The sequence below is a fragment of the Hyla sarda genome, chromosome 4 (genome assembly GCF_029499605.1).
Source record: "Hyla sarda isolate aHylSar1 chromosome 4, aHylSar1.hap1, whole genome shotgun sequence".
NCBI classification, from domain to species: domain Eukaryota; kingdom Metazoa; phylum Chordata; class Amphibia; order Anura; family Hylidae; genus Hyla; species Hyla sarda.
Window position 1 is genome coordinate 75,756,243 of NC_079192.1, and position 14,176 is coordinate 75,770,418.

At 46.2% G+C, this 14,176-nt stretch overlaps 1 protein-coding gene across 1 annotated transcript in view; it reads left to right on the forward strand.

Annotated features, from left to right (window-relative positions):
- The first annotated feature begins 9,864 nt into the window (after positions 1-9,864).
- Positions 9,865-14,176, forward strand: part of ARHGAP25 (Rho GTPase activating protein 25) — a 122,176-nt gene continuing 117,864 nt past the window's right edge. The window contains exon 1 of the mRNA XM_056571404.1: positions 9,865-10,216. The gene's annotated coding sequence lies outside the window, so the exon portion shown is untranslated. The remainder of the gene's footprint in view (positions 10,217-14,176) is intronic.

Here is a 14,176-nt window from a genome sequence, read left to right on the forward strand (position 1 = left end):
GTACAGGACAGTGGGTTGAAAAATGTGACTTTTTCATGTATGGTTACTGTAAGCTGCAAGTCACATTACAAGGACATTTTTATGGCTATCTGTAAGAATTGCGGAGCTGACCCGCATGAATTGATGCTAGAGATACAGGGAAGGGCCTGTTGGAATTGGCACACTTACAAATATATTGTAGATTTGTATTACCTTGCAGTGCCGGTCTCTCTCCGTACAGCCTCCTAGTGTTTAGCAATACGAGGTGTTTCTTCTTTGAACTGAATGTTCCTACGTGACTATAATGTATGTTTATTCTATTTATATACTTATGCAACTGAAAAAATATATAAATGTCTACAATAAAAGGATACAGTTGTCTGAGTTTTTATTTTCTTCCAGATTGATATGGATTGATGTGGTATGGTGTTGTGTAGCATAAATGGTTAAACCTGCAGTCAAAAGAGCATTTAAAGGGGTACTCCGTTGGAAAACATTAATTTTTTTTTTTTCCAAATCAAATGGATTTGTGAATTACTTCTATATAAAATTCTAAATGCTTTCAGTACTTATCAGCTGTTGTATGCTACAGTGGAAGTTGTGAATTTCTTTTCAGTCTGACCACAGTGCTCTCTGCTGACACCTCTGTTTGCTATGAGAGGTTTGCTAGGGGGATTTGCTCCCACTCTGGACAATTCCTGACATGGACAGAGGTGTCAGTAGAGAGCACTGTGGTCAGACTGGAAAGAACTCCACAACTTTCTGTGTAGCATACAGTAGCTGCCTCTGTCTGACTCTCCCAGCCATGGACGCGACAACGTTTCGGGGGCAGACCCCCTTAGTCATGCGTACCAGGTGTGGGAGGCGAGAGAGGTATATACCCTGCTAATAGCCATCTGTTCACACATGATGTAATGGAAAAACGCATGAACTTACAAAGCATAACATAATAAAAGTGACATGGCTAAAACGGTATTACAAATAACACTTTAAACTACAGATTTCGTTAAGTCCCATAGAGAACAAGCTTCAGTTCATTAATCCAAAAGCTCTCATGCTGCAAAAGACGCCTTCTGTTCAAACTTTCATTAGCATCTTCAGGAACCTGCTCACGAATTAACCATTTCAGGTCAGTCACCAAATTCCTCGCTTCACTTAAATGTTTGGCTACAGTTGTTTCTCCATAGGTAGTTACAGAATCAGTCTTCAAAAATTTTCTTATCACAGATTTATGCTCGGTTACTCTGGTTCTTTTCAGATGTGATGTCTGACCGACATAGACCAGTACACACGGACACTTGAGCATATAAATAACGTTGCTAGTGGAACATGTAAAATAGCCCTTCAGCAGAATCTTCAAGCATTTAGTTGGATGGGAAACATTCACCCTTGGTTATACTAGAACATCGGTTACAATTCAGACATGAAAATGTTCCCTTGCGTTTTGCAGCAAGTAGTGAGACATCACTACAAATAAGCTTATTATCGATTGACTGACCCTTTTTGTATATAAACATGCGATTTGTTTTAAATAAAGAACCATATTTTTTATCTGTTCCCCAGAATGTGCCAATTACGTAATATAGCTTGCTTTATCAAGTCTACTCTTTTATAATAAAAACCTGTATAGGCTACACATTGGTTATGTAGGGACTTTTTGTTCTTATTTTCATGATTAGATTTATCAAAACACCAAAAAGGATCCCCTAAGGTGTAACATGATCCTACGCCAGACAGTTCATTAATACATCAAAGAAAAAGAAGCATATATAGACCCAGTAGCAAAGAATATCAAATTTTATTGGTACATGAATGCACAAAAATCACCGACATTTAAAAGCGTGTAAAATACGAAAGAAGTAACAGAGATACAACTCCGTGATCACATGACCTTTATGTTACATAAGATTATGCACAGCTCATGGCTCTACCACCATGCAAAGTTTTGTGAGTTTTGGAGTAACAGTGCAGCTATTACATGCAGCAGCGAATAGAATTAATATAATAATTATATTATTAATTATGGCTGCCGAACCATTTGGTTAAATAACATGAAACAAACATATATGAGTCTAGGTCACTGTGTAAATATACACTACAATTTGTATTTCTGTATCTTTAATGGTTTCAGAAAGACATGTCTTTCTGACTATTGTCACATAAAACAAGATGGCTGCCAGATCATTTGACCTGTGACTTTGTTACATTAGTTTAAGCACAATATAGCACTCTACCATTGTGCAAAGTTTCATATGTTTTTGATTAACAGTGTACGTGTTATACACATTTCAAAAGAACTGCACAATCAGATCTACCGTATATACTCGAGTAGAAGCAGAGTTTTTCAGCACGATTTTTCATGCTGAAAACGCCCCCCTCGGCTTATACTCGAGTGAACTCTTCGCCTGTCAATCACTTCTCAGTGGTCTTCAACCTGCGGACCTCCAGATGTTGCAAAGCTGGGAGTTGTAGTTTTGAAACATCTGGAGGTCCGCAGGTTGAAGACCACTGCGGCCTTCGTCATCATCCAGACCCCCCTTTAGTTTTCTACTCACCTCCCCTCGGTGGGAAGGAAGGGTGAACTGGTCCAGGCCATCTATGCTGCAGGGAATGTCCGGTGGGGAGGGTTAGTCGTTCCGGGCTGTCCATTTTCACCAGGAGGCCCTCTTCTCTGCTTCGGGCCTGCCCCAGCATAGTGATGTTGCCTTGACGACGATGCACAGAGACTCCATGCGCAGCAGATGTACCTGCGCATGAACGTTCCTGTGCGTCATCGTCAAGGCAACGTCACTAGTCCGGGGCCGGCCTGGAGCGGAGGAGAGGGCCTCCCGGTGAAAATGGACAGCGCGAAACGACTAACCCTCCCCACTGGACGGTCCCTGCAGCATAGATGGGGCATGCTGGGAGTTGTAGTTTTGCAACATCTGGAGGTCCGCAGGTTGAAGACCACTGAAAGGGATTGACAGGCAGTGATGATGCAGGGCTGAAAATGACAGGGTGTTGATGACGGGAGGTGACGATGATGGGGGTGATGACAGGGTGATGTATTTCCCACCCTAGGCTTATAGTCGAGTCAATAACTTTTCCTGGGTTTTTGGGGTGAAATTAGGGGGTTGGCTTATATTCGAGTATATACGGTATGTTATTGGCATGTGGCAGCCATGCTGATTATGCAAATGAACCAGCTTTAACAACCTTGGTACAGGAGGTTACCCTGGACATATGTGCCAAATTGGAAGTTATTCTAACAAACGGTTTCAGAGAAGATGTTTTTAGAATAATGAGCAAACCAATATGGCGGCCAGGTCATGTGACCTATGACCCTTATATTACATACGATTATGCACAGATCCAAGCTCTACCACTTTGCAAAGTTTCATAAGTATTGGAGTAATGGTGCAGCTGGTACACGCTTTTATCGTGGCAGAATAATAATAATCAATAAATATATCTGCGGGCAGCAATACAGGTGGCCAAGCTGCACAGCCGGGCACACAATTGCACCTGATGGTGGAGAAGGTGATCATGGACATGTCTGCTAATTTTCAAACTTTTCTGACCAGTAATTTAAGAGAAAAGTATGCTTGAAAGATATTGTGCAATCCAATATGACGGCCAAACCATGTGATCAAATGTGGTTCAGAAAGTGATCATGAACATGTGTGCTAATTTTCACATTGTTATAGGACCGCACGGCAATGCGACGTCACCATTGACAACTATGCAGTGCCCGTGGACTTCCGCGCAAAGAATGAACATGTTCTTTCTTTGCGCGGAACAATTTCAGTGGCGTAATTGTCCGCCGCTGAAATTCCGCAGTGTGAACGGTTCTCGCGGAGACCCATTCACACTAATGTTCCGCCCGCGGAGTTCCGCAGTGTGAACATACCCTTAAACTGAAATTTAAACTGAGAAAACTATGTATGAAGAATATTGTGCAATAAACAATGGTCGCCAAATCTGGTGATCAACGGTGGTATAGAAAGTAATTACATACACGCGTGCTAATTTTTGCACAGCTCTGACCAGTAATTTTAGAAAAAACTATGTTTGCAGAATATTGTGCAATCCAATATGGCCGCCAAATCTGGTTATCAACAGTGGTACAGGAAGTGATCACGGACATGTGTGCTAATTTTCACATTGTTCTGACCAGAAATTTCTGAGAAAACTATTAGGGATGAGCGAATCGAATCTGACGAATCCGAATTCGTTCCGAATTTCTAGAAAAATTTGATTTGCAACAAATGCGAATATCGCTTCATTAAATTACCGTATTTATCGGGGTATACCACGCACCGGCCTATAACACGCACCCTCATTTTACCAAGGATATTTGGGTAAAAAAAGTTTTTTACCCAAATATCCATGGTAAAATGAGGGTGCGTGTGCGCGTGTATACCCCGATACATCCCCAGGAAAGGCAGGGGGAGAGAGGCCGTCGCTGCCCGCTTCTCTCCCCCTGCCTTTCCTGAGGTCTAGAGCCGTGCTGCCGGCCCTTCTCTCCCCCTGGCTATCGGCGCCGCTGCCCGTTCTGTCCCCCTGACTATCGGTTCCGGCGCCCCATTGCCGGCACCAATAGCCAGGGGGAGAGAAGCGGCGCCGACAGCCAGGGGGAGAGAAGGGGCAGCGGCACCCATTGTTCCCCCATCCCCAGTGGCATAATTACCTGGGTCGGGTCCGCGCTGCTGCAGGCCTCCGGCATGCGTCCCCTACGTCGTTGCTATGCACGGCGCGGCGCACTGACGCCATGCGCCGCGCATAGCAACGACGAAGGGGACGCACGCCGGAGGCCGGCAGCAGTGCAGACCCGACCCAGGTAATTATGCCACCGGGGATGGGGCAAGGCAATGTGGCAGCGGTGCCGGCAATGGGTGCCGCTGCCCCTTCTCTCCCCCTGGCTATCGGCGCCGGTACCGATAGTCAGGGGGACAGAACGGGCAGCGGCGCCAATAGCCAGGGGGTGAGAAGGGCTGGTAGCAGGGCTCTAGACCCCAGGGAAGGCAGGGGGAGAGAAGCGGGCAGCGACGGCCTCTCTCTCCCCCTGCCTTTCCTGGGGCGGTATCGGCGTATAACACACACATAGACTTTAGGCTAAAAATTTTACATTTAGTGCAGTCCAGGCTCCAGGGCATCTAAAATGGCGGATCCACATGGGAGGACATGGGGCAAGGTAAGCGGGAACAAGGGTAGGCGGGATGACCCTTAATCACATGCAGGATGCAGCCTAGCAGCAGCCAGTCAACCCTGTGATGTCACAGCCCTATATAATCGGAAGCCATATTGCGGCCAGTCCCTTCAGCCTTTCACTGCAGAGAGATAGGACAGCGCTGTGTGTCACACACAAAAGCTTTTTCCAGCAGTGATTCACCTCTCAGTCACATGTCAGGCAGAGAAGGGCCAGGACGTGCACAGAGGAGTGGCAGAGGTCGCAGCAGACTAGGGGTGAGTTGCAGCAGGAGTCGCAGCGAGAGGTCGTGTCTTGACCGGCAACCCATCTGTCTTCATCGATTGGTTAACACCGTCATCCACTTCATCACTAGTGACATCTGACACCCCCAGTTGTGGGTTACTCAGACACAACCCTCAGTTGGCATGGCCTGGGAGCAGTCCCTGTCCTCCCATTGCCTCTGTCCTGTGCTGTTCCCTCCCCCACAGAATTATTTTATGCTGTGGGTCCAGCGCCACTATTTAGTGAGGACGATCTAGAGCAGTGTGTCCCAACCCAATATCAAAACCCAATCAAAGGGGATATAACAAGCCATATGGGTATGCCCCTTAAAGAATTGAAGTCCTCAGCCAGCGGGGGTTTGCCTTATAACCCTCCAGCTGGTGTCCAGTTCTGAGTCTTCATATGGAGTTAAACTGCAGCGCGCACTCTCGCAATGGCGAAGAGACCGGCTGACTTCCAGCCCAGCGCGCCCCTTGATTGAGAGCATATCTGGCAGTATTGGGGAGGAATTATAAGTAATCTCTGACTGTCTGATGGGTCATTGGACTCTGGCATATATTTTATTAACTCTTGATGTTCTGTTAAACTCCCCTGATGACGTCGTTTAAAAAGGCGACAGAAACGCGTTGGGTGAACTTGTCCCCAGAAATGGATGACTAAGGGAGTAATTCTAACTATTTGAGTTGCAATAATTATACTCAAATAAAATTGGAAGGTGCTTTTGTCTTAAGATATATCTAGGGAGTGCTATAATGTTAACAGCTCTCTTTTCTTGTGTTGGTATCTTCTAACAAAATACAAGCACAATATTCACACGTGTTGCTTTTACTAATTTTAAGAATGGAAATAAAAGTTATATTTTAGGCACCTCTTTCACTGGTATTGGTCAGCTGGTGATTTATATTATTAAGTGGACACATCTAGCAGCGATTGCCCTGGAAAAGCTGTCCTGCCCGACCAGTTGTGTGCCATCAGAGCAGGTGTTTAGTGTGGCGGGGGCCATAGTAACTCCAAGGAGAACTCGTCTGTCCACAAAAAATTAAGATTGTGAAGATGAATCAGGCATGAATCATCCAGGATTTCCACCCACCAATGCCTGATACATCAGAGTAGATTGACCATGGTGCCCACACCAACACTTCACAAATATGGATAGTGCCAAACAGATTTAAGGTGCTGCTCCCCAGTTACAAACATTCCTCCGCATCAGACCACAAGTAAGTATTGAGGATATGCATTAGCTAAAACTTAACTTTTAATAATAAGCTTAGGATAAAATATATGGACCCAAAAGTTTTTATTTAAATTAAACAAAAGTAAAGTTGTGCAAAAAACACCATGTGCCACCTACACCACCAAGTATTGATGTGATGCAAAGACCTCTAAAAGGTGGAAGGGAACAACGTGTAGTCCATTGTAACCGGTGGGGATAAACACTTCCCTTCGCATTATTAATTCCTTTCTTGGCAAGTGTCACCCTAAAATGGGCGGCTCCACACAGGAAGCTCTCCCTATTTCCCCCTACAAACACTGCCATTTCCCAGGGTTTTTAGGTAGAAATAGAGAGTTTCCTGTGTGAGGCCTGCCTTTTTAGGGTGAGTAACATTTGCCAAGAAAGGAAATAATAATGTGAGAGTAGGGCCTTATAGGGGAAGTTTTTACCCCCACCGGTTACAATGGAGCATACGTTGTTCTCTTCCACCTTTTAGAGGTCTTTGCATCACATCAATATTTGGTGGTGTAGGTGGCACATGGTGTTTTTTGCACACTTTCCTTTTGTTTGATTTAAAAAAAAAATTGGGGGTCCATATATTTTATCCTAAGCATATTATTAAAAGTTACATTTTACGTAATGCATATTTTCAATACTTACTTGTGCACACTAACACTTTTACAAAAGACACCGTTTTCTTCTGCCTACTTGCCTCAGTTACTATTCTGATCCTGCCACCCGCCTGATGCCACACATCTGATGCCAAGTTCTTCTTTTTTCACCCACCTTTGTCATCAGTTACTGGTATTGCCACCCACCGCACCACTCTGTCACTGGGTCACTTTCAGGACTCCTGATGCTGCTGCTGCCACCTCCAAGATGTCTCAAACTGCCATTATATGTTCTCCTCATGCTGCTGCCACATCCAGGCTGTGTCGTCCAGCCACTAGATGGTCTCCTCATGCTGCCGCCGCCTCCACGCTGTGTCATTAAGCCACCATATGTTCTCCTCATGCTGCCGCCAACTCCAGGCTATGTCATTCAGCTACTATATGGTCTCCTCATGCTGCTGCCACCTCCATGCTGTGTCATTAAGCCACTATATGGTCTCCTCATGCTGCCGCCAACTTCAGGCTTTGTCATTCAGCCACTATATGGTCTCCTCATGCTGCCACCAACTCTAGGCTGTGTCATTCAGCTACTATATGGTCTCCTGATGCTGCTGCCACCTCCATGCTGTGTCATTAAGCCACTATATAGTCTCCTCATGCTGCCGCCAACTTCAGGCTTTGTCATTCAGCCACTATATGGTCTCCTCATGCTGCCGCCAACTCTAGGCTGTGTCATTCAGCCACTATATGGTCTCCTCATGCTGCGGCCACCTCCATGCTGTGTCATTAAGCCACTATATGGTCTCCTCATGCTGCCGCCAACTCCAGGCTGTGTCATTCAGCCACCATATTGTCTCCTTATGCTGCCGCCAACTCCAGGCTTTGTCACTCAGCCACTATATGGTCTCCTCATGCTGCTGCCAACTCCAGGCTGTCTCATTGAGCCACTTTGTGTTCTCCTCATGCTGTCGCCAACTCCAGGCTGTGTCATTAAGCCACTATATGGTCTCCTCATGCTGCCGCCACCTCCTCGTGGTGTCATTCAGCCACTATATGGTCTCCTTATGCTGCTGACACCTTCCTACTGTATCATTCAGACACCTTATGGTCTCCTCATGCTTCCGCTACCTCCAGGCTGTGTCATTATGCCACTATATGGTCTCCTCCTGCTGCCACCAACTCCAGGCTATGTCATTCAGCCACTATATGGTCTCCTCATGCTTCTGCCACCTCCACGCTGTGTCATTCAACCACTATATGTTCTCCTCATGCTGCCGCAAACTCCAAGGTTTGTCATTCAGCCACTATATGCTGCCGACAACTCCATGCTGTGTCATTCAGCCACTATGTGGTCTCCTCATGCTGCCGCCACATCCACACTGTGTCATTCAGCCACTATATGGTCTCTTCATGCTGCCGCCACCTCCATGCTGTGTCATTCAGCCACTATATGTTCTCCTCATGTTGTCGCCAACTCCAGGCTGTGTCATTCAGCCATTATATGGTCTCCTCATGCTGCCGCCAACTCCAGGCTGTGTGATTCAGCCACTATATGTTCTCCTCATGCTGCTGCCACCTTCAAGCTGTGTCATTCAGCCACTATATGGTCTCCTTATGCTTCTGCCACCTCGAGACTGTGTCATTCAGCCACTATATGGTCTCTTCATGCTGCCGCAAACTCCAGGTGGTGTCACTCAGCCACTATATGGTCTCCTCATACTGATGCCACCTTCAGGCTCTGTCATTGTGCCGCTCTGCGACACTGATTCGAATAGTGACGCCTCTTATCTGCATGTCATACTGAATAGCAGTATTATTTCACTAACCCAGCACACACCCTATGCGTGTTACAGCAAGGCAAAGTGTTCTACACCCCTATTGAGGTTCTCTGTATGCCAAAAATAGCCGTTTTAATAGCGATTTGCTGCAATTAAATTCGGACCAAAACTAATTTTGGTGGAAAATCCGGTGAATTGTCCAAATCAAATTTTTCAATAATTTACTAATCTCTAAAAACTATGTATGCAGAATATTGCGCAATCTAATATGGCCACTAATTCTGGTGATCAATTGTGGTACAGAAAGTGAGTAATCTACTATTGTGCAAAGAAACATAACTTTTAGATTAACAGTCTACATATTACACACATTTAACAAATTGTTATTGGCTTGCGATGGCCTTATTAAATGTGCAAATGAACCAGCTTTAACAACCTTGGTACAGGAGGTAACCATGAACTTGTGTGCCAAATTATACGTTATTCTAACAAGCGGTTTTAGAGAAGAAGATGTTTGTAGAACATTGCGCAATTCAACATGGCGGCTTAAAGGAGAACTCCAGAACATAAAAATTGTCGCCCATACTGCCGGCATAAAAAAAATAAAGATGTACATACCTTCCTCCGCTCCCCCGGGGCCTTGGGTAATCGGCTCCGGCCTCCGCCGTGATCCACTTCCTGGTTGCTGGTGGTCGGAGAGTCTTTCTTACTGCGCTCAGCCAATCACCGTCCCGACTCGGCCGGCGATAGGCTGAGCCATAGGCGTGCGCACGGGGTGTGCCGGGTGTGCCTGGGCACACCCTAATCAAGCCCAGGAGGGGGATCCGCGGCCTCTACCCAGCAGCCCGCAGGGGGCTCCTCGTCACATTCGGGACATCCCTGTGTCCCGAAAGATCTTTTCGGGACACAAGGATGTCCCGGTTACCTCTATCTCTGCTCACACAGCGCCTGCCACGTGGGCGGAACGTTCACATCACTGCCACATTTCCCGGGCGGACTAGCTTTTCTCCTGCACACTGCCTGATGTCTGTTGCCATGGAGACGCAGATGCGGCAGAATAGAATAGAAGAAGCAGGAAGATGGCGCAGGACGTGCCTGGGGCTAAATTCACTTTTCATCCCCTTGAGAACTGGACATTTAACTTTTTGGATAACAGAAGCAGCCGGGAGCTGCTGACCAAGTGGTAACTAATAGTGTGTGCCCTTCTGCTCCCCACCATGTGTATAGCAGTGTTTGCCAAGCAGGGTGCCTCCAGCTGTTGCAAAACAACAACTTCCAGCATGCACGGACAGCCTTTGGCTGTCCGAGCATGCTGGGATTTGTAGTTTTGCAACAGCTGGAGGCACCCTGCTTGGAAAACACCAGTGTATAGTCTATAACAGCCATTGTGGTTAACCCTTTAATGACCAGTGCTGCCTTTCATCCTTTATACCAAGGGGTGTCCAACCTGCGGCTCTCCAACTGTTGCAAACATAGGCGTACCCTAATAAAGCCCAGGGGGGGATCCGCGTCCGCCACTGAACAGCCCGCAGGGGGGCCCCGTCACATTCCCCTGTTACAAAGATCTTATCGGGACACAAGGATGTCCCTGTTACCTTTCTGCGGCGGCCCCCGCGTTAACTTTAAAAACGCAGGGGCCGCCGGGAGGTAGTGCACGCAGGGATGTCACTGACGTCCCGTGCGTGCGCCCATAGCAATGGAGGAGCGGAGCATCGACGAGGAGAACGAGCTGGCAGCACCTCATCTTCAGTGTTCTGACCACCGCTTCTCCAGTCCCGGGACCTACTGCTATGGTCTATAGGCAGGACCGGAGGAGCGGTGGTCGGAAAGCTGAAGTGGGCCAGTACATAGGCATACAGCCTCCAGCCATACACTGTATATGGCTGAAGGCTGTATGTCTGTGGGGAAACTATACTGCACCTAATGTGGGGGAACTATACTGCACCTAATGTGGAGAACTATACTGCCCCTAATGTGGGGGAACTATACTGCACCTAATGTGGGGGAACTGTACTGCACCTAATGTGGGGGAACTGTACTGCACCTAATGTGGAGAAACTATACTGCACCTAATGTGGGGGAACTGTACTGCACCTAATGTGGGGGAACTGTACTGCACCTAATGTGGGGGAAGTATACTGCACCTAATGTGGGGGAATTATGCCGCACCTAATGTGGGAGAACTATACTGCACCTAATGTGGGGTAGTATACTGCACCTAATGTGGGGGAAGTATACTGCACCTAATGTGGGGGAAGTATACTGCACCTAATGTGGGGGAAGTATACTGCACCTAATGTGGGGGAACTATACTGCACCTAATGTGGGGGAACTATACTGCACCTAATGTGGGGAACTATACTGCCAACCTAATGTGGAGAACCACTGCACCTAATGTGGGGGAACTATACTGCACCTAATGTGGGGGAACTATACTGCACCTAATGTGGGGGAACTGTGCTGCACCTAATGTGGGGGAACTGTACTACACCTAATGTGGGGGAACTGTACTGCACCTAATGTGGGGGAACTGTACTGCACCTAATGTGGGGGGGACTGCACTGCACCTAATGTGGGGGAACTGCACTGCACCTAATGTGGGGGAACTGTACTGCACCTAATGTGGGGAACTATACTGCCAACCTAATGTGGAGAACCACTGCACCTAATGTGGGGGAACTGTACTGCACCTAATGTGGGGGAACTGTGCTGCACCTAATGTGGGGGAACTGTACTGCACCTAATGTGGGGGAACTGTACTGCACCTAATGTGGGGGAACTGTACTGCACCTAATGTGGGGGAACTGTACTGCACCTTATGTGGGGGAACTATACTGCACCTAATGTGGGGGAACTATACTGCACCTAATGTGGGGGAACTGTGCTGCACCTAATGTGGGGGAACTGTGCTGCACCTAATGTGGGGGAACTGTACTACAACTAATGTGGGGGAACTGTACTGCCAACCTAATGTGGGGAACTGTACTGCACCTAATGTGGGGGAACTGTGCTGCACCTAATGTGGGGGAACTGTACTGCACCTAATGTAGGGGAACTGTACTACACCTAATGTGGGGGAACTGTACTGCACCTAATGTGGGGGAACTGTACTGCACCTAATGTGGGGGAACTGTACTGCATCTAATGTGGGGGGAACTGCACTGCACCTAATTTGGGGGAACTGCACTGCACCTAATGTGGGGGAACTGTACTGCACCTTATGTGGGGGAACTGTACTGCACCTAATGTTGGGGAACTGTACTGCCAACCTAATGTGGGGGAACTGTACTGCCAAACTAATGTGGGGGAACTGTACTGCCAACCTAATGTGGGGGACTATACTGCCAAACTAATGTACAGGGACTTTTATGTTTATGTATGTGTGCATGCAAGCAAGAGTGTATTTGTGTGTGTGTGCATATATGTATATATATATATATATATATATATATATATATGCATGCGCGCAGTGTGAGTTTGTGCTTTAGGGTGCACACCCTAATGCAATAGGCTGCGCACGCCTATGGGCTGAGCGGCAGTGTGACGTTTTCGGCCGCGGCAGCAGGTGCCGGTGTAGTGAAGGATTTTGTGTCCTGAAGCGTTCTCACACTGCCGCTCAGCCTATCGCCAGCCGAGTCGGGACTACGCTGAGGCTGGTGATTGGCTGAGTGCAGTATAACTCATCCCACCACCGGCAACCAGGAAGTGGATCACAGCGGAGACCGGAGCCGGTTACCAGAGGCCCCGGGGGAGCGGAGGAAGGTATGTACACCTTTATTTTTTTACTGCCGGCAGTATGGCGGACAATTTTTATATTCCGGAGTTCTCCTTTAACCATGTGATCAACAGACTTGTAATGAACAAATCTGACTCGGGACAACAGTGTAACTACATACAGCAAATAATGTACTTGTAGCTGTTCTAGAGAAGAAAATCTTTACATTTTGTGAAAAAATTGCCACAAAAAAAACACAAGATGGTGGCCTTACCATGTGACCTATGACCTGTATATTACATATAATTATGAACAGCTCATGGGTCTACCACTAGGCAAAGTCTCATAAGTTTTGAAGTAACAGTGCAGCAGATATAAGCATTTGAAATTTGAGGTGGAATAATAATAACAAAAATAACAAGCTGCAATACAGGTGTCCAAGCAGCACAGCCGGGGTCTAGCACACGATTACTGTGACCCCTGATGATGGAGAAGGTGATTTTTGACCAGTTATTTAAGAGAAAAGTATGCTTGCAAAATATTACGCAATCCAATATGGCGGCCAAACCATGTGATCAAATGTGGTACAGAAAGTGATGACGAACATGTGTGCTAATTATCACATTGTTTTGAGCTGAAATTTCAGAGAAAAATATGCATGCAGAATATGGCCGCCAAATCTGGTGATCAATTGTGGTACAGAAAGTGATGATGTATATGTGTGCTCATTTTTGCACTGTTCTAACAAGTAATTTTAGACAAAACTATGTTTGCAGAATATTGCGCAATCCAATATGGCCGCTAAATTTGGTGATCAATTGTGGTACAGAAAGTGAGTAATTTATTATTGTGCTAAGAAATATAACTTTTTAGATTAACAGTCTACATATTACACACTTAACAATATTGCATAGAATTATTAATGCTATCTAAATGTTATTGTCATGCGGTGGCCATGTTGATTATGCAAATGAACCAGCTTTAACAGCCTTGTTACAGAAGGTAACCATGAACATGTCTGCCAAATTATGCGTTAATCTAACAAGTGGTTTTAGAGAAGATGTTTTTATAATATTGCACAATATTGTGCAAAAAACATGACCCACAAACCAATTTGGCTGCCTGACCATGTGACCTATGACCTTTATGTTACAACACATTATACAGAGTACTGGGCTCTACCTTTTGGGTAAAATTTCATGAGTTTTGAAGTAACATTAAGGCAATTCCAGGCATATTGCAAAAAGCCCATGGAAATAATAGGAATAATTGTTGATATTTACATTATTCAATATGGCCGCTGATCCATATGGTTGAATGACGTCAAACAAACAAGAATGAGTCTAGGTCACAGTGTAACCATACACGGCTATTTGTACATCTGTATCTTTACTGGTTTTAGAGAGACATTTCTTTGCATATAGCACT